The sequence below is a fragment of the Littorina saxatilis genome, linkage group LG13 (assembly GCF_037325665.1).
Source record: "Littorina saxatilis isolate snail1 linkage group LG13, US_GU_Lsax_2.0, whole genome shotgun sequence".
Taxonomy (NCBI): Eukaryota; Metazoa; Mollusca; class Gastropoda; order Littorinimorpha; family Littorinidae; genus Littorina; species Littorina saxatilis.
Window position 1 is genome coordinate 43186280 of NC_090257.1, and position 23672 is coordinate 43209951.

At 40.5% G+C, this 23672-nt stretch overlaps 1 long non-coding RNA gene across 1 annotated transcript in view; it reads right to left on the minus strand.

Annotated features, from left to right (window-relative positions):
- Positions 1-5443: 5443 nt before the first annotated feature.
- The window catches only part of LOC138945805 (uncharacterized), a 41856-nt gene continuing 23627 nt past the window's right edge, over positions 5444-23672 (minus strand). The window contains exon 2 of the long non-coding RNA XR_011449120.1: positions 5444-6949. This is a non-coding gene — a long non-coding RNA (uncharacterized lncRNA). The remainder of the gene's footprint in view (positions 6950-23672) is intronic.

The following is a 23672-nucleotide window of genomic DNA, read 5'->3' on the forward strand; positions in this document are numbered from 1 at the left end:
CCGACATGAAATGCAATCCTATTGTACGGTCCGGGTAAACTATAAAGTTTGACCTAAAATTCAATGATTCTGATTGAACAATGCCATCGCCTCCTAAACTTTTTTGTATAAAAAGCCGGGTGTCATTAAAAAGACAACTGGAAAGCCAATACTGAATATCCGTGTGTTCTGAAATAACAACTGAATATGTGACGTCAGCGGTAGAAGGTTGGGTGAAAAAGGCGGCATTGGGAAATACGGGGGTGGGGGGGGGGGGGGGGATATATTACAGATGCCGGGGGTATAGGAGTAGCGGCGGGTTGGCAAAAGAGTGGTTATTCTGCCTGCAGAGTTAAGTCCCGCGTGTGATGCATATTATTATATCGAGTCATGTATACTCGATTCATGTGATGACGGTATTCTTCGTTTAGGGAAGAAATGCATGCAAATGATGAATGCGTAACGCTGAGAAAGTTCTCCTGGTGCAAATGTGTGAATTGTCTTTATTCTAAACAAAACATTGCTTTCTTTTCGAATGTGTCCATGCATCAACACTGACTTAACGGATTTGTGTGTGTGTGTCCTTGAGGACACTTCGGAGAGCATTTTCTCTCAACAATAACATCAGCAACAACTAGACAAACAAATGTAGAAGTCAGCTTCAACTTCAACGTATCCTATCTGCACACACTCGGTATTTTCGTTTCAGCAAGTTCCCCGTCTCTCCTCCACGTTCACAAGGTACCGGAATGATAAAGATGGCAGTTGAGTAATGTATGAGCTTGTGTCGATTGAGTATTAACTTTGACTTGTTCCGTTGATACGTGGCATAGAAAGGCAATTAGCTCACACCGAGGGAAATCAGACGGACGGCAATCCTCAGTGATAACAGCAAACACCACCGGAGACTCTCTAACTTGATTTCCATTTTGGGCATAGAACTATAGGCCTACAGCTAACAAAGACTTTTTTCACTGTGCAGTACTTGCGGGGAGGGTTCCATCAGAGCAAGATGGTGTTTTTTTAGTTTTTTTTTGCAATCCTCGGTGATAACAAACCGTATAATTTCCACTGTGAACATAGAGCTTTAGAGCTAACAAAGACCATTTTGACTGTGCAGTACTGGTGGGGCGGGTTCCAGCAGAGCAAGATGATGCCCCAAAGCATGGAGGAATGGAGGGGCAAGCCTCTGGATGACCTTGGCTTCAGGGGGCAGGTGGCCTTTGACAACTTCAGGGAGATCCTTTCAGGCATCTTGCCACCTCCCAGAAATCTTCAGGTAAGCATTATTTTGTTTACAGTGGGTGTTTCTTGTCTGCTTTGGTCCTGTTATTTGCATGTTTTGTTGGCGTAAAATGTTGCAGCACTTAACCTTACAGTAAAATAGTAAAGCATATTCTAAAGTCTGCAAAATTAAACCCTTACTTTTGAAGAACACACCGTCATAGAAAAAACAACAACAAACAAACAAACAGACAAACAAACAGACAGACAAAACAGACAAACAAACAAACAAGCAAACAAACAAACCAATAAGCCTTTATAGAAACCCGAAAAAAGTAGACAGTCAACTTTGCAATACGGCTGTATCGTGTTGTATCCTATTTATTGTATTCTACTGTTTTGTCCTGTCTACGCCTTCCGTAAAATAACCTTTGAAATAATTCATAAAGCCCTAGCTTTCTAGATGTCCAGAACTACTTTCAAGCGAACTTTCAGTTTTGTTTGTGGTGACAATATTGAAGTTTGGTGATTGATTTCAGGACTTCAAGGATCAGTTCTTGAGAGGAATGCTTGACAGCGTGTGCCGAACTGCCAAGTCTTACGTGTCGGACGTGCAGAATTACATCGATGTGTCCCCCTCTCTCGCTCCTGTTCTCTAAGCGGTGAGAAAAGTAGGATATGCGCCGAAATGGCTGCGATCTGCTGGCCGATGTGAATGCGTAATGTAGTTGTGTAAAAAAAATTCCATCTCACACGGCATAAATAAATCCCTGCGCCTTGAATATTTGCGCGATATAAATTGCATACAAATAAAAACAAGAAGAGCAAACGCTCGATCGAGTCACTTTCGCAGTTCTGAATATTATATGAGGCATCAGATGGACAGGAAGAAATTGCTATTCACAACACAATGAGTCACGTTCACATAAAATTTGAGCCCGGTCACTTTTATAGTTTCCGAGAAAAGCCCAACGTTAAGTTGTGTGTTGCCGAACAGAAAAGGCTAGTTATCTCCCTTGTTTTTCTGATAACGTTCGTAAAAGGCTACAGATGTAAATACTTTGATGTAAAGAATAATCCTACAAAGTTTCAATCACATCCGATGAACTTTGTCAAAGATATAAAATGTCTAATTTTTCCTTTGACGCTGACCTGTGACCTTGAAAAAGGTCAAAGGTCAACGAAACCATCGTTAAAGTGTAGAGGTCATTGGAGGTCACGACTAAACAAAATATGAGCCCGATCGCTTTGATAGTTTCCGAGAAAAGATATAAAATGTCTAATTTTTCCTTTGACGCTGACCTGTGACCTTGAAAAAGGTCAAAGGTCAACGAAACCATCGTTAAAGTGTAGAGGTCATTGGAGGTCACGACTAAACAAAATATGAGCCCGATCGCTTTGATAGTTTCCGAGAAAAGTCCAACGTTAAGGTGGTGTCTACGGACGGCCGGACGGCCGGCCGGACAGACTAACACTGACCGATTACATAGAGTCACTTTTTCTCAAGTGACTCAAAAAATATTTTAAAAAAACCTGCGCTTAGAACTGTAGGCCTACCCACGGAATACGCGCGATATAAGCCTCATATTGATTGATTGATTGAATCTCCTTATTTCATTATGCATGCCCCCCCAGGTATGACTCTTAGAATAATGGACAGAGAATAACCTATGTGTTTGGAAACTTGAAAATTAAAATTTGAAGATGAGAATCAAGAGAAGACATACTTTCAGTCTGATGTTTGCTACAAGATTGGGATTTACATTACCTGCCGCCTGCACTCTGATACGTTCAAGCGTGTGTGTGTGTGTGAGTGCATGTTTGTTTGTATGTCACGTGTGTGTGTGTGTGTGTGTGTGTGCCTGTGTGTGTGAGCGAGAGAGAGAGAATTTATTTAAGGTTGATGGCTTCACATCTATACGCTACCGTCATGGTTAGACAGTAGGGGACATCTCACGGCCACCCAGACACTTGACCCCCACCTCCCCCCAACCCCTAACTCTGCGCAACCATATTCCCACCATTGTGCATCGGGTTCAAAAACGTTTAGTTGTGTGCCGCGTAGAGAATGTACGAGATGATACATAGGACTTTAAACAAGAAGGGCAAAGCCCATACGACTCACATGAGGGTCAAGGTCAAATAACTAAACCTAGCAATGACATCATACACTAAGAACAGCTTTACACATTTTCCTACCAAAATACATGTGACCTTGACCCAAGGTCAAGGTCATCCAAGGTCATGCAACACAAAGCTGTTAATTCAAGACATAGGAAGTACAATGGTGCTTATTGGCTCTTTCTACCATGAGATATGGTCACTTTTAGTGGTTCACTGCCTTATTTTGGTCACATTTCATAAGGGTCAAAGTGACCTTGACCTTGATCATATGTGACCAAATGTGTCTCATGATGAAAGCATAACATGTGCCCCACATAATTTTTAAGTTTGAAACAGTTATCTTCCATAGTTCAGGGTCAAGGTCACTTCAAAATATGTATACAATCCAACTTTGAAGAGCTCCTGTGACCTTGACGCAAGGTAAACCAAACTGGTATCAAAAGATGGGGCTTACTTTGCCCTATATATCATATAAAGGTGAGGTATTCAATCTCAAAAACTTCAGAGAAAATGGGGAAAATGTGAAAAATAGCTGTTTTTTAGACAACATTTATGGCCCCTGCGACCTTGACGCAAGGTCAAGATGCTATGTATGTTTTTTGGGGCCTTGTCATCATACACCATCTTGCCAAATTTGGTACTGATAGACTGAATAGTGTCCAAGAAATATCCAACGTTAAAGTTTTCCGGGCGGACGGACGTCCGGACGACTCGGGTGAGTACATACTCACTTTTGCTTCGCATGTGAGTCAAAAACTGAACGTTTTCTTGTGTGTGTTTCAGGTAGAAGGCAGGACGAGCACGGCAGTGGACTTAGCCTTGGATGACTGCTGATTACAATTATTTAAACTAAAACTTGTTACTGAAATAAAACAATATACTCGACACAAGTCACAACTTGTTTTCCGTCTGTCTGTTTGTGAACTGTTGTTAGTGTAAAAGTAAAGATGTCCATTGCAAGTTGAACTTTGGCTTAGGCCTAAAAAAAAAATAGGTGTGGTTACGGTAACCCGACCTACCCTATTTTTAGGGGCCGACCCTATAACTTTTTATTACATTTGTCAAAAAAAGAAAAAAAAAGGAATCCAGAAAACGCAATGAAAGCGAAAGCGCCCGTGTCGCACACTTATTTCCCTGTCAAGTAGGTGTAATTTGTACACATTAGAAAAAAAAGTTTAAAAAAAAAAAAAAGTGATTGCCTACCTTCCTACCCTATTTTTTTTTGGCTAGGTTACCGTAACCACACCTATTTTTTTTTTTTTTTTTTCCTTATCTGACACACAGGCACGCACACATGCCCATATGCATGTATGCACGCACGCATACACACACTGAGACGCTTGGTGGTGCACAGTTCCTTACCGTCCGTGCACAGACACACACAGAAACAGGGACACAGAAATTGACACACAGATGAAGATATAGACACTCAGAGACGGACCAAGCGACAGACAGACATACCCACAGAAAGACAGACAGACACACACACACAGACAGACACAAACACACACACGTGTCACGTCTCTATTATACTCCACGATCTTGGACTTATCTGTGACTTTTAAGAAAGGCTTGCTTATTTTCAAGACCATATGTCTGTTAAAAGTTATGTCACACGAGAATCGTCGTAAACAAAAAGAAATTGAAAAATCGAAAGGCTCATTTAATACGCAATACACATCAGATACCATGATACGATAAAGCTGATGTGCCAATTTTGTTTAAATTTTGCTTGGTGGAAAGTTAAAGGGATATAATCCGTTCATAAATATAGATGTTTCTCTCGACTAAAGCACTGCTTCGGGTCATACTTTGCTGTTGAAAACGTATTGGTTTGGAGCGTTTGAGTTATGATCATGTCTTCTTTGGTGAGTGAGACAGAAGATATTTCAAGATTATAACAGTTCTGCAGCTAACGAGCATTAATGTTGATCTGTTATTTCCAACAGTTTCAAACCTTGTTTCAAAAACATTTTCTTTCATTCGAAACAGATAAAATGAGTGTTTATGTCAAACCTTAAAATAGATTTCACTTGACAGTAACGGACAGTTTTCTTTTAAACACTCTTCAAGGTCAAACACACACACACACACACACACACAAACACACGATAGGGATTTTCAGAGCATGATTAATTTATTACTTTTTCTCCATGTGGTTATGCAGATGTCGTAAGGTTTTCAACTTCCATTATAACTGGCATTCAACAACGAGCAAAGTGTAATGGACAAAATGTAAGCTAACACGACAATGCCGATTGTCATTTCTTGAAAAAAAAAAAATCCAAACAACCAACAAAACACAAGTTACATTGTTCGTAGAAAAAAGGTCAAGAGAAAGTGAAGAGTCAGGTCTCCCAGTGGCCACAGAACTAGCTCCCAAAGCAAGTGAAGAGTCAGGTCTCCCAGTGGCCACAGAACTAGCTCCCAAAGCAAGTGAAGAGTCAGGTCTCCCAGTGGCCACAGAACTAGCTCCCAAAGCAAGTGAAGAGTCAGGTCTCCCAGTGGCCACAGAACTAGCTCCCAAAGCAAGTGAAGAGTCAGGTCTCCCAGTGGCCACAGAACTAGCTCCCAAAGCAAGTGAAGAGTCAGGTCTCCCAGTGGCCACAGAACTAGCTCCCAAAGCAAGTGAAGAGTCAGGTCTCCCAGTGGCCACAGAACTAGCTCCCAAAGCAAGTGAAGAGTCAGGTCTCCCAGTGGCCACAGAACTAGCTCCCAAAGCAAGTGAAGAGTCAGGTCTCCCAGTGGCCACAGAACTAGCTCCCAAAGCAAGTGAAGAGTCAGGTCTCCCAGTGGCCACAGAACTAGCTCCCAAAGCAAGTGAAGAGTCAGGTCTCCCAGTGGCCACAGAACTAGCTCCCAAAGCACTCGGGAAGAAGTGACTGTACACAGGGCTGCGTACAATTTATATGGGAGATTTATATAGCGCTTGACGTTCTCCAAGCGCTTTACATATTAATTTCTGCCCTGTGAGATGGATTTTTTTACACAATATATCATGCATTCACATCGGCCAGCAAATCTCAAGCCATTACGGCGAATAATTACTTTTCACGGCCTATTATTCCAAGTCACACGGGTATTTGGTGGACATTTTTTTTTACCTATGCCTATACATTTTTTTGCCAGGACCCTTTTGTCAATCGTGGGATCTTTAACGTGCACACCCCAATGTAGTGTACACGAAGGGACCTCGGTTTTTCGTCTCATCCGAAAGACTAGCACTTGAACCCACCACCTGGGCTAGGAAAGGGAAGAAAATTGTTTACGCCCTGACCCAGGGCCGGTCGAACTCGCAACCTCTCGCTTCCGAGGCAAGTGCACTTTACCACTCGGCCATCCTTTCAGGAACTCGAATCTTACCATGATTTATTTGCATGTGAAAAATAAATGCAAAATGATTATGTTTGTTTGTTTGTTTATTTGTTGCTTAACGTCCAGCCGACTACGCAGAGCCATATCAGGACGAGGAAGGGGGGGATGAAGGGGGCCACTTGTCAAGCGATTCCTGTTTACAAATGCACTAACCCATTACTTGTGTCCCAGCAGGCTTTAGTAAAACTAAATTAATACCTACTGGAAGATTACCAGTTTCCAGTATGTTAAAATAGGCTTAACCTATCTACTGCTGGACTTACATCAGAACACTAACAGATTAAACTATACATGAATCGCGAGATAAGCGGCAAGAGAAGAGATTTTTGGAAAAAATACAGGTGAATGAGCAAGAAGGCAGAAAAAAGAAAAGAATTCATGAAGAAAAAGAGACAGGAAAGAGGAACCAAAAATCTACCTAACAGCAAACTAGAAAGCTCCTGCGGTTCCAAAAACAGGAGGGGCTTTTAATTTCATAACCGCAGTGCCCCACTGCGGGAAAATGATTATGTGAAGATACAAATTGCACCAATGGCTATCTTTACACCAAAATAAGTGTAGGTCTGACAAAGCTTACAGTTTTAATACCTATAAGATAGGGGATTTATTTAAAGGGGTACTATTGACCCAAACTGTCTTTAATTGCTCCAAGATTTTTCCACGCACAGACTCATTTCATCAAACTGTTGGCTCTTGTGAGCGGAGATATTACACAGATCACTATAGAGTACAGATTGGAGTAGAGCTAGTAGAGTAGAGTTCAGTTTGAGGTTGTAATATATCACACCTGCGCACACGAGGATTGCTTTAGCATGTATAAGTGCTTGAATGCCTGTGCAAAAACGTTGTTTTGGGTAGTCTTTTGATACGGTATTGTCTCCAATGGACATTGCCTTTGTTTACACTTTAAAGTCAGTGCGATCGGACCCTGTACAACATGGAATGAGCAAACTCTCGCTAGACTAGAGGTTTGAATTCCTGAATCACATAGTTTTTGTTTGACCTAACAAATGCACATTCACAAGAACTGAATAAAACACGATGATGAATAGATGCACGACTGTGTCACAGAAGAGCCTTTTCTATGATAACTGCATGTTTGCAGATTACATTTAATTTAATCAATTAGCTTCTTTACACATCTTTTCAAAGCAGATTAATCACAGCAAATGAAAACATCTCCAAAGCGGATACTTTCTTGCTATAAAATTCAACAAAAAACCAAAAAAATCAAAACAATCCGCAAGCATAGGTTTTTTTTTTAATGTCAGGCTCAGTGCTGATCATAAAGTCTATACTAATTATCATTATTTAAGTAGTAATCAAACTTAGTGTTAAGTTAAAGTGGTTCAGATTGTATTTTGACATGATGGTTAAAAGCAAGGGGAGTACTGAGATAAACCACTTTCCAAACCTTACAAAAGGGGGTTACTTCCCTTATACAGTATTCAACATTTTTTCTCCCCTTTCAACTTCAAAAGTTTTGCCGCAAGAGCTTCCGACTCTTTCGCATTCAACAAACCTGCGAAATAAAAATTAAGCGTATCAGCATTCTTTTAACAGTCTAACTTTTATAATATCTTCTGAAATGAGAATATGAAAATGTAACACAAACCACAAGCATGCTTAGCAACATTAATTTGTCAAAACTACAGTTTCTGTATATACATTGCGTCATTAACCGAGGCGCTTTTCTGCTGGCGCTAAACAAACATTTTCAAATATAATAAAAATGAATAAAGTTCAGTATTAATATTTTCTTCAGAGTGTTTTAAATTTCTTGTATCTGTTTTCTAACATACAAGTAACAATGGAGAACACAAAGCCTTTTAATATCTATAAGATTGCAAGTCAAGTTTAATAGCTAACTTACTCCAACAAATTAAATAAAGTGTCAACAAAGATCTATTTTTTAAAAGCCTTTTCTTGAAGAAAAAAGAAAGAAAGTATTAAAGGAAAAAGGTTAAAAAAAAACAGAGGGAAAGGATACTATGTATGCATTTCATGTCTCAATCTTTAACATCTTTTTCTTTATTTGGTGTTTAACGTTGTTTTCAACCACGAAGGTTATATCGCGACAGGGAAAGGGGAGAGATGGGATAGAGCCACTTGTCAATTGTTTCTTGTTCACAAAAGAACTAATCAAAAATTTGCTCCAGGGGCTTGCAACGTAGTACAATATATTACCTTACTAGGAGAATGCAAGTTTTCAGTACAAAGGACTTAACATTTCTTACATGATACTGCTTGACTATAATTTTAACAAAAATTGACTATATTCTATACAAGAAACACTTAAGGGTAAAAAGAGAAACAGAATCCGTTAGTCGCCTCTTACGACATGCTGGGGAGCATCGGGTAAATTCTTCCCCAGACCTGGGAACACCTGTTTGCACTTGGAGTATTCTCAAACAAACTTGGTGTATTTCCAGACAAATGAGCGTACTCCACACAGCATTTCAACATCCATGATTTAAACACGGTTCACACGCGCCCGTCGCACCGTTTATTAAGTTTACCAAAACATTTAAAACAAATGTTTCTTTCAATGTTTACTGACAAAAACTGTAATCATGTGTCAAAATACTGGATCAGCTTCGGGATGCGCTTGTGAAGAAAAGTAGTCTGGGAATTTTTCTCGTCGTATTTTTTTTCCACTGACCGTACTGATCGTATTCTAGACAATCATGTGTACAAAATACGGCAAAATCGTATGGGTTCCCAGGTCTGCTTCCCCCTAACCCGCGGGGGGCAATCTTTTACATCACAGGCAATGAAATTATAGACCGTTTACTTTGAGTAATTCTCAGAACGATAAAACATTCCCCCAAATTAATATGATATGTTATCAAACAGGTTTGATGCGTCTTAAAGATACATTATTCCTTGTTTTTCCCAATCAACTGCACCTCTACAGATGAGATGATTTACATGGACGCATGCCAAAACTCAGAAGCCTGGCTGCTTCTAGTGTGGATTGGAGATTCTTTGCTGAATTTATTATGACACTAATTTGTCAGTCAAACTAATGCACATGCATACACACAGTCTGCACAACAAGGAAGAAGCCAGGCTGATCCGTTTTAATGTACCCTTCGAAACGGAAGCATGTGCATGTACACAATCACTTTAAACTCAAAGCCATGACGTTCCCTACACAAGGCTTTGATAACGAACGGATAAGGGGCATAACTCCTTAGTCATATTACAGTTGAAAATTCAAAGCGGGTCGGCTTCACTCAATTTCTTGGCATCAGAGGCTTGACATAAATTAGGAAAACAAATGGTTGGACCTATCATGGACCAAGTAAAACGCTGTAGGGCAGAATTAATATTTTGATGGTATTTTTCAACGTTCTCAGCGTCACTGTAGGCGTTCTCAGCGTGCAGAAAGTGAGCGTCAAGTCCCTTTGTATCAACAACGAAAATCTTTGCATCTTTGAATGAATCGAAACGCACGAGTGGTAAGTCTCTTATCCGTTCGTTATCAAAGCCTTGTGTAGGGAACGTCATGGCTTTGAGTTCAAAGTGGTACACAATCATCTAAAGGGGAAGGATTTTAACCCTTCAAGGTGTCACGGTGTAGAAAGAGACACTTCTTTTCCGAGACATAGGGAAACTATCAAAAAAAGGCTAGTAATAATGTCTGTGGTCAATTGAATTTCAACACTTACTAGTCCGCTGGGCTAGTGAATTTCAGAAATGTTTTGAACTTCTGCATCCCTGAATGTGCTTCACACAATTAACATGCATGATTTGTCTCCTTCTTGAAGGCTGGACATTGTGCAGTCATTCCAACAGAGCTGCCAAACTGTTTAAACATTAGAAGAAGGTGACGCATACAACTCTAGACATTAACAAAACTGTGTATGACATATATACATTTAATATATATTGAAGAAACGAAATCTTTGTGCCACTATGTGTCACTTCAAGGTACCTGGCACTAGAATCTGTCCATGGATAATTATTCTTAATTAGGATATATTTATACACTAGAGGAATACCCGGCTTCGCCGGGGTGAATCGCGAGACAGAGACAGACAGCGTGGCGGTTCACCACAATCACCTTTGAAGGCGAATTAAGTCCTGTCAAACGGGTTTGAGAATTTTAGAGCTTATTTCTTAGCCCTATATTATCTGTTGTGGCTTCTCAAATGCCAGAACATACAGACAGACAAAAACCGCTAGACCACATCACAAACAGAACTCTACAATACACAGGTTTTTGCCCACACACACACACAAACACACACACACACAGAGAAGCCGTATATATATATGTATATCTATATCTATAAATATATAGAGATAGGTGACAGTGTATTTTTCGCGTGGCTATAAATTGATTCGACCTTTTCACTTTGACAGTAAGAACAACTTAAGGGTGCAAGGGGAGCGTTCTGGACAGCGCAGTGACATTCTAAAAATAGTAACTTAGAAACGGGAATATGGATTGAAGCCACACGAAGGCGCAAAACACTGGAGAAGATAAGGAAGAGTTACTGGGAATGGTGAATTCGCCGGGGTGAATCGCGAGACAGAGACAGACAGCGTGGCGGTTCACCACAATCACCTTTGAAGGCGAAGTCCTGTCAAACGGGTTTGAGATTTTTAGAGCTTATTTCTTAGCCCTATATTATCTGTTGTGGCTTCTCAAATGCCAGAACATACAGACAGACAAAAGCCGCTAGACCACATCACAAACAGAACTCTACAATACACAGGTTTTTGCCCACACACACACACAAACAAACACACACACACACAGAGAAGCCGTATATATATGTATATGTATATCTATAAATATATAGAGATAGGTGACAGTGTATTTTTCGCGTGGCTATAAATTGATTCGATCTTTTCACTTTGACAGTAAGAACAACTTGAGATTTTTAGAGCTTATTTCTTAGCCCTATATTATCTGCTGTGGCTTCCCAAATGCCAGAACATACAGACAGACAAAAGCCGCTAGACAACATCACAAACAGAACTCTACAATACACAGGTTTTTGCCCACACACACACAAACACACATACACACAGAGAAGCCGTATATATATATGTATATCTATATCTATAAATATATAGAGATAGGTGAGAGTGTATTTTTCGCGTGGCTATAAATTGATTCGACCTTTTCACTTTGACAGTAAGAACAACTTACGGGTGCAAGGAAAGCGTTCTGGACAGCGCAGTGACATTCTAAAAATAGTAACTTAGAAACGGGAATATGGATTGAAGCCACACGAAGGAAGGGAGATAAACGGAAAACACTGGAGAAGATATTAGGAAGAGTTACTTGTAATGGTGAAATGAACACAAAAACCAAAATCGGTTCAGCGCTGCGCGCTGAGAGCACGTGTTGAAATATCTCATCGATGATATTGTGTCCGGGGTGTAGCTGAATACGGTGTCCAAATTTGAAAAAGATCCACCGAGAACTTTGGCGTTGTGATGTGGTGTAGCGGCTTTGGTGTGTCGGTATGGGGGCCCGGTATAGCTGAGGTGGAACCAAATTCGGTTCAGCGCTGCGCGCTGAGAGCACGTGTTGAAATATCTCATCGATCAGGTTGTGTCCGGGGTCTCTGTGAATAAGCCCACCAAATTTGAAGCAGATCCATCGAGAACTTTGGCCGTGCATCGCGAAGACACAGACACAAGTCGTATATATATATAGATATGCTCTTTCAAAGATGTAACCGAGTGCCGAAACACTACGATCACCCCGGGAAGCGAAGTGCAATCAAACAGGATTGAAAATTTTAGGGCTAATTTCTTAGCCCTATAAAAACTGTTATGCAAACCTGAAGGTTTCCATGAACATTAATAAATAAATGAAGTCATAATTTAAGCAGAATCAAGTCTGAGAATGCGGATGATAATAAATACAAACGGGTAGAATGACAAACAAAATGTTTTGAAATGGAAACTGAGATCGTTGATTTTTGGAAATATTCAGACTTATTACACAATTCTGACACCAAACTGACATAACTCCAAAAAAGACAACATTGCTTGAATACTTGAAATAAGGATCTGATTAGTCCAGGATGAAACGGACTTGGAAGCTGACTGAATTCATGGAAGCCAAACTTGCGAAATTGAATCATGCACAATAACACAACTCATCAACTGAATGGACAAGAATTAAACTCAGGAGGTCAAACTCCATCGTAGATTAAACATTCAACACATGATCTGCGTTGACATGTGTTGCTTCAAACTACCAGACTGTGAAAGCCTAGCATCAAACACTGAACATGCATGTTTTTTCCCTCCCTGGCATGCATTGCCATGTGTTGCGTCAAACCACAAGACCCTGACAACCTATAGCAGCACACACTGTGCATGAATACCTGTTCACTCCTGAATGCGTAAACATGTGTTGCTTCAAATGACCAGACTGTGTGAACCTATAGCATCACACTCCCCACATGAATACCTTTTCACTCCTGAATGCGTTAACATGTGTCGCTTCAAATTACCAGACTGTGTGAACCTAGCATCACACTCCCCACATTAATTCCTTTTCACTCCTGAATGCGTTAACATGTGTCGCTTCAAATGACCAGACCGTGTGAACCTAGCATCACACTCCCCACATGAATACCGTTTCACTCCAGAATGCGTTAACATGTGTTGCTTCAAATGACCAGACCGTGTGAACCTAGCATCACACTCCCTACATAAATACCTTTTCACTCCAGAATGCGTTAACATGTGTCGCTTCAAATTACCAGACCGTGTGAACCTAGCATCACACTCCCCACATGAATACCGTTTCACTCCAGAATGCGTTAACATGTGTTGCTTCAAATGACAAGACTGTGTGAACCTAGCATCACATTCTGTGCATGAATACTTTTTCACTCCAGTGTGAATTAACAGGTGTTTCTTCAAATTGCTATCCAGTGTGAACCTAGCATCACACTCCCTACATAAATACCTTTTCACTCCAGAATGCGTTAACATATGTTGCTTCAAATGACCAGACCGTGTGAACCTAGCATCACACTCCCCACATGAATACCGTTTCACTCCAGAATGCGTTAACATGTGTCGCTTCAAATTACCAGACCGTGTGAACCTAGCATCACACTCCCCACATGAATACCGTTTCACTCCAGAATGCGTTAACATGTGTTGCTTCAAATGACCAGACCGTGTGAACCTAGCATCACATTCTGTGCATGAATACTTTTTCACTCCAGAATGCGTTAACATATGTTGCTTCAAATTACCAGACTGTGTGAACCTAGCATTACATTCTGTACATGCATACTTTTTCTGTCCTGTATGTGTCAACATGTGTTGCTTCAAATTATCAGACAGTGTGAAAGTCGTTCTTGTTTCAGCCAGGTGTCACAATCGGGACTTGAAAGGCAATTTCAATGTCACTCTCCTTGCTGGTTTAACACACCTAAAGCAGAAGCAGGCAATTTCAATGTCACTCTCCTTGCTGGTTTAACACACCTCAAGCAGAAGCAGGCAATTTCAATGTCACTCTCCTTGCTGGTTTAACACACCTCAAGCAGAAGCAGGCAATTTCAATGTCACTCTCCTTGCTGGTTTAACACACCTAAAGCAGAAGCAGGCAATTTCAATGTCACTCTCCTTGCTGGTTTAACACACCTCAAGCAGAAGCAGACAATTTCAATGTCACTCTCCTTGCTGGTTTAACACACCTCAAGCAGAAGCAGGCAATTTCAATGTCACTCTCCTTGCTGGTTTAACACACCTAAAGCAGAAGCAGGCAATTTCAATGTCACTCTCCTTGCTGGTTTAACACACCTCAAGCAGAAGCAGGCAATTTCAATGTCACTCTCCTTGCTGGTTTAACACACCTCAAGCAGAAGCAGGCAATTTCAATGTCACTCTCCTTGCTGGTTTAACACACCTCAAGCAGAAGCAGGCAATTTCAATGTCACTCTCCTTGCTGGTTTAACACACCTAAAGCAGAAGCAGGCAATTTCAAAGACAAGAGAAGAAAACCATCCCGTATTACACATTGTTAGGTTTACTGATTACTATGGTGCGCCAAATTGATATTACTATCGTTAACAGTTATAAAGGGTTTTGAAACTATCGTTAACTGTTATAAAGAGTTTCGAAACTATCGTTAACTGTTAAATAGAGTTCGAAACTATCGTTAACTGTTATTTAGAGTTATATCAATAGCGCGTTTGTGCGCGCTATTGCTAAAACTATGAATAACAGATAACGAGGGTTTCGCAAAACGGCGGCATGGTGCGCGCAAGTGATATTACTATCGTTAACTGTTATATAGAGTTTCTAAAAATAGCGATGGCGTGGTCGGATGTTTCGATGCCGGCAAAATGGCTGCTGAACGTTTCGTTCGAGCGAATTTGCACTAAATTACTACAACATTTAGTAGATCATATTCAACTAACTGTCGTCTGAAAAGTCCATCATTTCGCTGCTTCGTTTAATCAAGTAATCAAATCTTCGTTACAGCTAGCACGCTTCCTGTTTTCACAGAAATATTTGTCAGTGTCAGCTTGACCCGTTCTAGCTACCGCGCTGTGTGCGAGTCAGTTTGTACACATACGGCTGGCATGCATGCAGTGTGCAACAGTCAGTGTCAGTACCCAAAACACGATGCGAAAGCATGCAGTGTTTTCCAAAACGCGTCGAGGGGAATGTCACGTTGTTTTGTGTTTGTTTTGAAAAAAAACCCACTGTTTTGTGTAGCCGTGCGTCTGTCATGATCTTTTCCGCGAATATTCCGCGTCTTCAAACCGCACACGTGGAAAACGGTACGGCCGAAAGTACAAATGATATGATAAAGCTAATATTAAATAAACTCAACAATGATTTGAGAAGACGACAACAGAAGAACGGTCAATAACTAATGTTGTAGTTTTTTTAAATTGTGTTTGTAGTTAAAATGTACATTTCGTAGCAAAAAGACAGTTTTGCAATGGCAGTTTCAGGGTTTTCCCATTTGGGAACGATACCGACGCGCTTTTGATAAAACTATCGTTAGCTGTTATATAGAGTTTCTGAAACTCTATCTAACAGATAACGATAGTTTCGAAACTCTACATAACAGTTAACGATAGTTTCAAAACTCTGTATAACAGTTAACGATAGTTTCAAAACTCTGTATAACAGTTAACGATAGTTTCAAAACCCTTTATAACAGTTAACGATAGTTTCAAAACCCTTTATAACAGTTAACGATAGTTTCAAAACCCTTTATAACAGTTAACGATAGTTTCAAAACCCTTTATAACAGTTAACGATAGTTTCAAAACCCTTTATAACAGTTAACGATAGTTTCAAAACCCTTTATAACAGTTAACGATAGTTTCAAAACTCTGTATAACAGTTAACGATAGTTTCAAAACCCTATATTACAGTTAACGATAGTTTCAAAACCCTTTATAACAGTTAACAATAGTTTCAAAACCCTATATAACAGTTAACGATAGTTTCAAAACCCTTTATAACAGTTAACGATAGTTTCAAAACCCTATATAACAGTTAACGATAGTTTCAAAACCCTTTATAACAGTTAACGATAGTTTCAAAACCCTATATAACAGTTAACGATAGTTTCAAAACCCTTTATAACAGTTAACGATAGTTTCAAAACCCTATATAACAGTTAACGATAGTTTCAAAACCCTATATAACAGTTAACGATAGTTTCAAAACCCTTTATAACAGTTAACGATAGTAATATCAATTTGGCGCACCATAGATTACACCCAAAACAAAGGGTTTACAAACATTGAAAATTTTCTTTCTAAATGAATTTTTAAAAAAACTACATACAAGTTACATCTCCGTTAGTCCATGCTATTCTACATCTCCGTTAGTCCATGCTTTCCTACATCTCCGTCAGTCCATGTTATTCTACATCTCCGTTAGTCCATGCTATTCTACATCTCCGTCAGTCCATGTTATTCTACATCTCCGTCAGTCTATGCTATTCTACATCTCCGTTAGTCCTTGCTATTCTACATCTCCGTTAGTCCATGCTATTCTACATCTCCGTTAGTCCATGCTATTCTACATCTCCGTTAGTCCATGCTATTCTACATCTCTGTTAGTCCATGCTATCCTACATCTCCGTTAGTCCATGCTATTCTACATCTCTGTTAGTCCATGCTATTCTACATCTCCGTTAGTCCATGCTATTCTACATCTCCGTTAGTCCATGCTATTCTACATCTCTGTTAGTCCATGTTATTCTACATCTCCGTTAGTCTATGCTATTCTACATCTCCGTTAGTCCATGCTATCCTACATCTCTGTTAGTCCATGCTATTCTACATCTCCGTTAGTCCATGCTATCCTACATCTCCGTTAGTCCATGCTATCCTACATCTCCGTTAGTCTATGCTATTCTACATCTCCGTTAGTCCATGCTATCCTACATCTCTGTTAGTCCATGCTATCCTACATCTCCGTTAGTCCATGCTATCCTACATCTCCGTTAGTCTATGCTATTCTACATCTCCGTTAGTCCATGCTATCCTACATCTCTGTTAGTCCATGCTATCCTACATCTCCGTTAGTCCATGCTATCTCTTCAAGACAGGGTCAATGAATATATGAGAACATCACTAGAGGCTCTGCAGAGTGACAATGACATCGTCATATCCATTGGCCTGTATGAATCCGAGGTGAAACGAATATCCCACGACCTATCAAAGGGGATTTTTGCTTTAAAATGTCATCACAAGGTACAGATACATTATCAGCGGGAGGACGATGAGACCCCGTCCTCCTCTCTTTCCCCCTTCATATTAAATACAAAACCAAGAACCAAAACGAAAATATATCTGGAAATAAATACAAGTTTCACACTCAGGAAAAAAGACATATAACACCAATTGAGCTGTATTCAACAACCGGCTGTCATGGGGCTCAGTACATGCACGGTCAACAGCTAAGCTGATGACGCGTCACCGGAACGAAAAATACAGTACTAGGAAAGCCTAGAGATATAAAAGCCCAATGAAATTTAATTAGGTTATTGTCAAGCGAATTTAAAGCTGTACCCGACTACACTGATGTCAGTTAACCGATAAGCAGTTAACGCGTCATAGGTAAAGGGGAATACAGGTCAGAAATGCTTTATGGATATTTTAGCCCGTTTTAATCGACCTCACAATTAGAAAAAGTCCAAACAAAGTAAATTTGCCTATACTATAATTATCTACTGGGATAGGACCCAAGAGCAGTTTCCCATCCCAGGTCACGTCCCAGCAATCTCATTGCGTAAACCAAACTAAACAAAATGGATTACAGAAAAGTCACAACAGACGGAACATTGTAAACAAATGAATCATTAAAATTATCTGTAATCGACTGCCGGATGTCATGGGGCCATGTATACTGTTCAAAAAAAGAAACGCATAGCTTGTAATATTTGGTTAATTTAGTTATCTATGGCTACAAGGATATCCACCAAACTGCAGAAAATGTTTATCTGGTCGTCGACCTTTCGTCCATTGCCACAAGTGAGCTCTGCACGTGACGCATGCGTTATCAGTGGCTACAATGTCAAAATTGCTCATTTGGCATGACCACTCGTCATGCTTCAGTGTAATCTCGTGAAACTCGGGGAATATTGAGCTCTCACCATGTCTTCCAAAACCCATAAAAGCGGATTGTTCGCCACAAAGAAATCAGACGACAATTCAGCGACGAAAGATGGCCCGATTGAGCAGAGAAGACCGCCAAATTGCATTGGGTCGTTTACAAGCAGGCCAAAGTCAAAGTGCAATCGCCAGGCACTTCCACGTGTCCCAGAGCACCATCAGTAGACTGTGGGTCAGGTTTCAAGCCACTGGCTCCGTTGCTGACTTGCCACGAGCGGGAAGACCAAGGGCGACAACTGCTGCTCACGACCGCTTCATACGGCTCCGCCACCTCCGGAATCGTTTCCTGTCGGCCTCATCTTCTGTCCAGGCTCTCCCCGGGCCACACCGATTATCGGACCAGACCGTGCGGAACTGCCTGCATGAAGCTGGTTTGAGAGCTCGCAGACCTCACAGAGGAGCTGTCCTCACCCGCCGCCATCGCCAGAACCGAGTGCAGTGGGGCAACCAGCACCTTCGCTGGACCGTCCGGAATCACTGGAGACACGTGTGGTTCAGCGACGAGTCCTACTTCCTGCTCCAGCGACATGATGGTCGGAGGAGGGTCTACCGGAGAGTAAACGAACGTTACGCGCCCAACTGTGTGGATGAGGCACCCGTTCATGGTGGTGGAGGCGTCATGGTGTGGGGGGCGATCAATACCGCTGGTGCACGTCCAAGGGCGCATAACTGCCCAGCGATACGTGGAGGAAATTCTGCGCCCACACGCCCTTCCTCTTCTGGCTGACCAGGATGCCATATGGTCACGGCTCAGAAATGGCGTCGAACTCCACCCTTGCCCCATTCAAACGCCCCACACGCTCAGTTATGGTTTATTCTACCTTTGAAAGTACTGACACGGGGTGCAGATATGAATACAGTTACTATTCTGGTAGAAACCGAAAGGTTTGATGACTTTGTTTTCGAGCAAGGCGCAATAGTAGAGTGAATTTACGTCGATTTTCGGGCCGGAAGTTGGGACACTTTTTTACTTGGTGTCGAAACGTCGTATTTGCGCTTACTACACACACTGCTTGGATAAGAACTTGATGGAGATGGAAAGAGAAGGTGTTAGTTATTGTTTACATACTGCACGATAACCAGTACCTCACCCCAACAGTCGGCTGAGATCAAGTTTAGATCCAACGGTGAGTATGTTACTTTTCGTGTTTGGAGTCACGTAGGCAGTTTTAGCTTTTGCCGCGCTTTTAATAATGATGACAGACGTTGAACTAAGCGATAAACTTGGACAAGAAAGAACAATCTACTACTTAAAAAAAAAAATATGCACAAACACAGAAGACAAAGCAATGAAAATAAGTCTTAAGTTCGTTGTTGTGTACTTTCGTGTTACCGCGAAAAGTAACAACGTAAATCAAAGTTGTTTATCGACATGTTCCTGACTTCCAACGGTGGAAACAACTGTTCTATCGTCTGCTACAAAGTTGCATTGACTGTCTCGAACTCAGAACTCAGTGTGGCATGGAGGACATGGACGTAAACGGCCAAAGTAAGAACCACTGGTTTTTCGTTGTATGTAACGTACTCACCTACAGTTTGAAACACTGTTATTTTCACTAAATAACAACTTATTTCCTTTTTTTTTCATCTGAAAGTTAGAAGTGTTATTGTGATTTGTTTTGATAAAATTTGCATTTTTTAGGACAAAGATTTTTCTTTATTTTGATTTTTAAAGACATATGTTTGAGACGATTCAACCAATTTCCCAAGTTATTCAGCGTTCATGTCATTGCATGTGTTTTTTCTGGCCTTTTCTATAATCTTTCCATACAGTTCACCTTGTGCTTTGTTTTCATGCCAATTTAATGAAATAAATTACAGGAAAAAGAAATATATGTTTTTTTACATTGAGTGCGTTACTCACACCACTCGCACATCGTGAGAGGTAACACACTCCAATCGTTTGTAGAGTTATCTTGAAAATTATTTAAATCTTGCTGGAACAAAGTAAGGAATGAATCAAGTAAACAGAAAATGATGTCTGCGTTTATTGTTTTGAATTAGAGTGGGGTTTTTTTGGAACAGTGTTGAGTGTGTTACTCACACCACTCGCACATCGTGAGAGGTAACACACTCCAATCGTTTGTAGAGTTATCTTGAAAATTATTTAAATCTTGCTGGAACAAAGTAAGGAATGAATCAAGTAAACAGAAAATGATGTCTGCGTTTATTGTTTTGAATTAGAGTGGTTTTTTTTAGGAACAGTGTTGAGTGTGTTACTCACACCACTCGCACATTGTGAGAGGTAACACACTCCAATCGTTTGTAGAGTTATCTTGAAAATTATTTAAATCTTGCTGGAACAAAGTAAGGAATGAATCAAGTAAACAGAAAATGATGTCTGCGTTTATTGTTTTGAATTAGAGTGGGGTTTTTTTGGAACAGCGTTGAGTGTGTTACTCACACCACTCGCACATCGTGAGAGGTAACACACTCCAATCGTTTGTAGAGTTATCTTGAAAATTAATTAAATCTTGCTGGAACAAAGTAAGGAATGAATCAAGTAAACAGAAAATGATGTCTGCGTTTATTGTTTTCAATTAGAGTGGGTTTTTTTAGGAACAGTGTTGAGTGTGTTACTCACACCACTCGCACATCGTGAGAGGTAACACACTCCAATAGTTTGTACAGTTATCTTGAAAATTATTTAAATCTTGCTGGAACAAAGTAAGGAATGAATCAAGTAAACAGAAAAGGATGTCTGCGTTTATTGTTATGAATTAGAGTGTTTTTTTGACTCACATGCGAAGCAAAAGTGAGTCTATGTACTCACCCGAGTCGTCCGTCCGTCCGGAAAACTTTAACGTTGGATATTTCTTGGACACTATTCAGTCTATCAGTACCAAATTTGGCAAGATGGTGTATGATGACAAGGCCCCAAAAACCATACATAGCATCTTGACCTTGCTTCAAGGTCAAGGTCGCAGGGGCCATAAATGTTGTCTAAACAAGAAGAGCAAACGCTCGATCGAGTCACTTTCGCAGTTCTGAATATTATATGAGGCATCAGATGGACAGGAAGAAATTGCTATTCACAACACAATGAGTCACGTTCACATAAAATTTGAGCCCGGTCACTTTTATAGTTTCCGAGAAAAGCCCAACGTTAACACTATTGTGACTAGCACTGCCACGGCGTTAACGTCCTGCCTGCCCAAGCTTGCCACCAAGAAACTTCCCAAAAATCAGTAACTGTAAAGAAATCTGTCTAGCAAGCTTGAATTAAGTCCAATCACCACCAAATTTTGTGTACTAATTCAAAAATGGATGCCCCGTTCAGTCGTGCTATTTATAAGTTTGTCACGCGATTTGTTTTAGCAAAGGGGGGTGAAAGGGGGGTGAAAGGGGGATAATTTGTGTTTTTTAACGTTTTTTTGTGTGTGTTTTATTTTCCACTGCTTTTTTTAAAAGTTATTTTTTAACAGAAAGTATTATTAATAATGTTATAACCAAACAAGGTGTAAAACCTATGAATTAGCTGAAATATTGTTAACATTGTACACAGAAATAAGGAGACAGTACAAAGAAAAAAACAAGCAAATCACGCATTCACTCACAGCATCCTGACTCAAATGAAACAAAACTGTAACACTCACCAAATGATGTCTAGGTAATCCATATTGAATATAAGTCACATTTTCACAACAAAGTACCAACTGTCCACCTATGAACAATTCCAAAAGGATTTGAAGGCTCCAGCCATCCATTGTTATCAGTGCTGCCACGCCCCCATAGCTCCTGCACGATTCCGAGATACATGTTCGTCTAGCAGTATCACCCCCTACCACGTGTAGTTGCCGACTCGTACTAGCAACAACGGGACTGTTTCTTCCTCAATATCACTGCTATTATCGCTTTCTTGAGGCTAAAACGACACGATGTATCATGATCTACAGGATCCTCAAGATCCAACATCCGGAGAATCTCCTCCCGTGACAAGGCTCGCCTTCGATTCATTTTTTTTGTTCGAAAACACCACGCAAATCTGCATTAATTTGATCAAGCCGGAAGAGAAAACCACGTGTATCAAGGGAAACAACTCAATTTACTGCAAGCTTCAAAAACCGGGAAGCAATCACGAGTCGTGTACCTTGTATGTCTAATACTAAAATAGTCGCTTCCCGTCCGTGGGCGTTGCAGCGTTATTACTAATATAGTCGCCTCCCGTCACGAAAGTGTTAAGTTGTGTGTTGCCGAACAGAAAAGGCTAGTTATCTCCCTTGTTTTTCTGATAACGTTCGTAAAAGGCTACAGATGTAAATACTTTGATGTAAAGAATAATCCTACAAAGTTTCAATCACATCCGATGAACTTTGTCAAAGATATAAAATGTCTAATTTTTCCTTTGACGCTGACCTGTGACCTTGAAAAAGGTCAAAGGTCAACGAAACCATCGTTAAAGTGTAGAGGTCATTGGAGGTCACGACTAAACAAAATATGAGCCCGATCGCTTTGATAGTTTCCGAGAAAAGATATAAAATGTCTAATTTTTCCTTTGACGCTGACCTGTGACCTTGAAAAAGGTCAAAGGTCAACGAAACCATCGTTAAAGTGTAGAGGTCATTGGAGGTCACGACTAAACAAAATATGAGCCCGATCGCTTTGATAGTTTCCGAGAAAAGTCCAACGTTAAGGTGGTGTCTACGGACGGCCGGCCGGACGGCCGGCCGGACGGCCGGCCGGACAGACTAACACTGACCGATTACATAGAGTCACTTTTTCTCAAGTGACTCAAAAACAGCTATTTTTCTCATTTTTCCCATTTTCTCTGAAGTTTTTGAGATTCAATACCTCACCTATATATGATATATAGGGCAAAGTAAGCCCCATCTTTTGATACCAGTTTGGTTTACCTTGCCTCAAGGTCAAGGTCACAGGAGCTCTTCAAAGTTGGATTGTATACATATTTTGAAGTGACCTTGACCCTGAACTATGGAAGATAACTGTTTCAAACTTAAAAGCACATGTTATGCTTTCCTCATGAGACACATTTGGTCACATATGATCAAGGTCAAGGTCACTTTGACCCTTATGAAATGTGACCAAAATAAGGTAGTGAACCACTAAAAGTGACCATATCTCATGGTAGAAAGAGCCAATAAGCACCATTGTACTTCCTATGTCTTGAATTAACAGCTTTGTGTTGCATGACCTTGGATGACCTTGACCTTGGGTCAAGGTCACATGTATTTTGGTAGGAAAAATGTGTGAAAAAAGCAGTTCTTAGTGTATGATGTCATTGCTAGGTTTAGTTATTTGACCTTGACCCTGAAGGTCAAGGTCATGTAAAGGTCAAGGTCAAGCATGTGAGTCGTATGGGCTTTGCCCTTC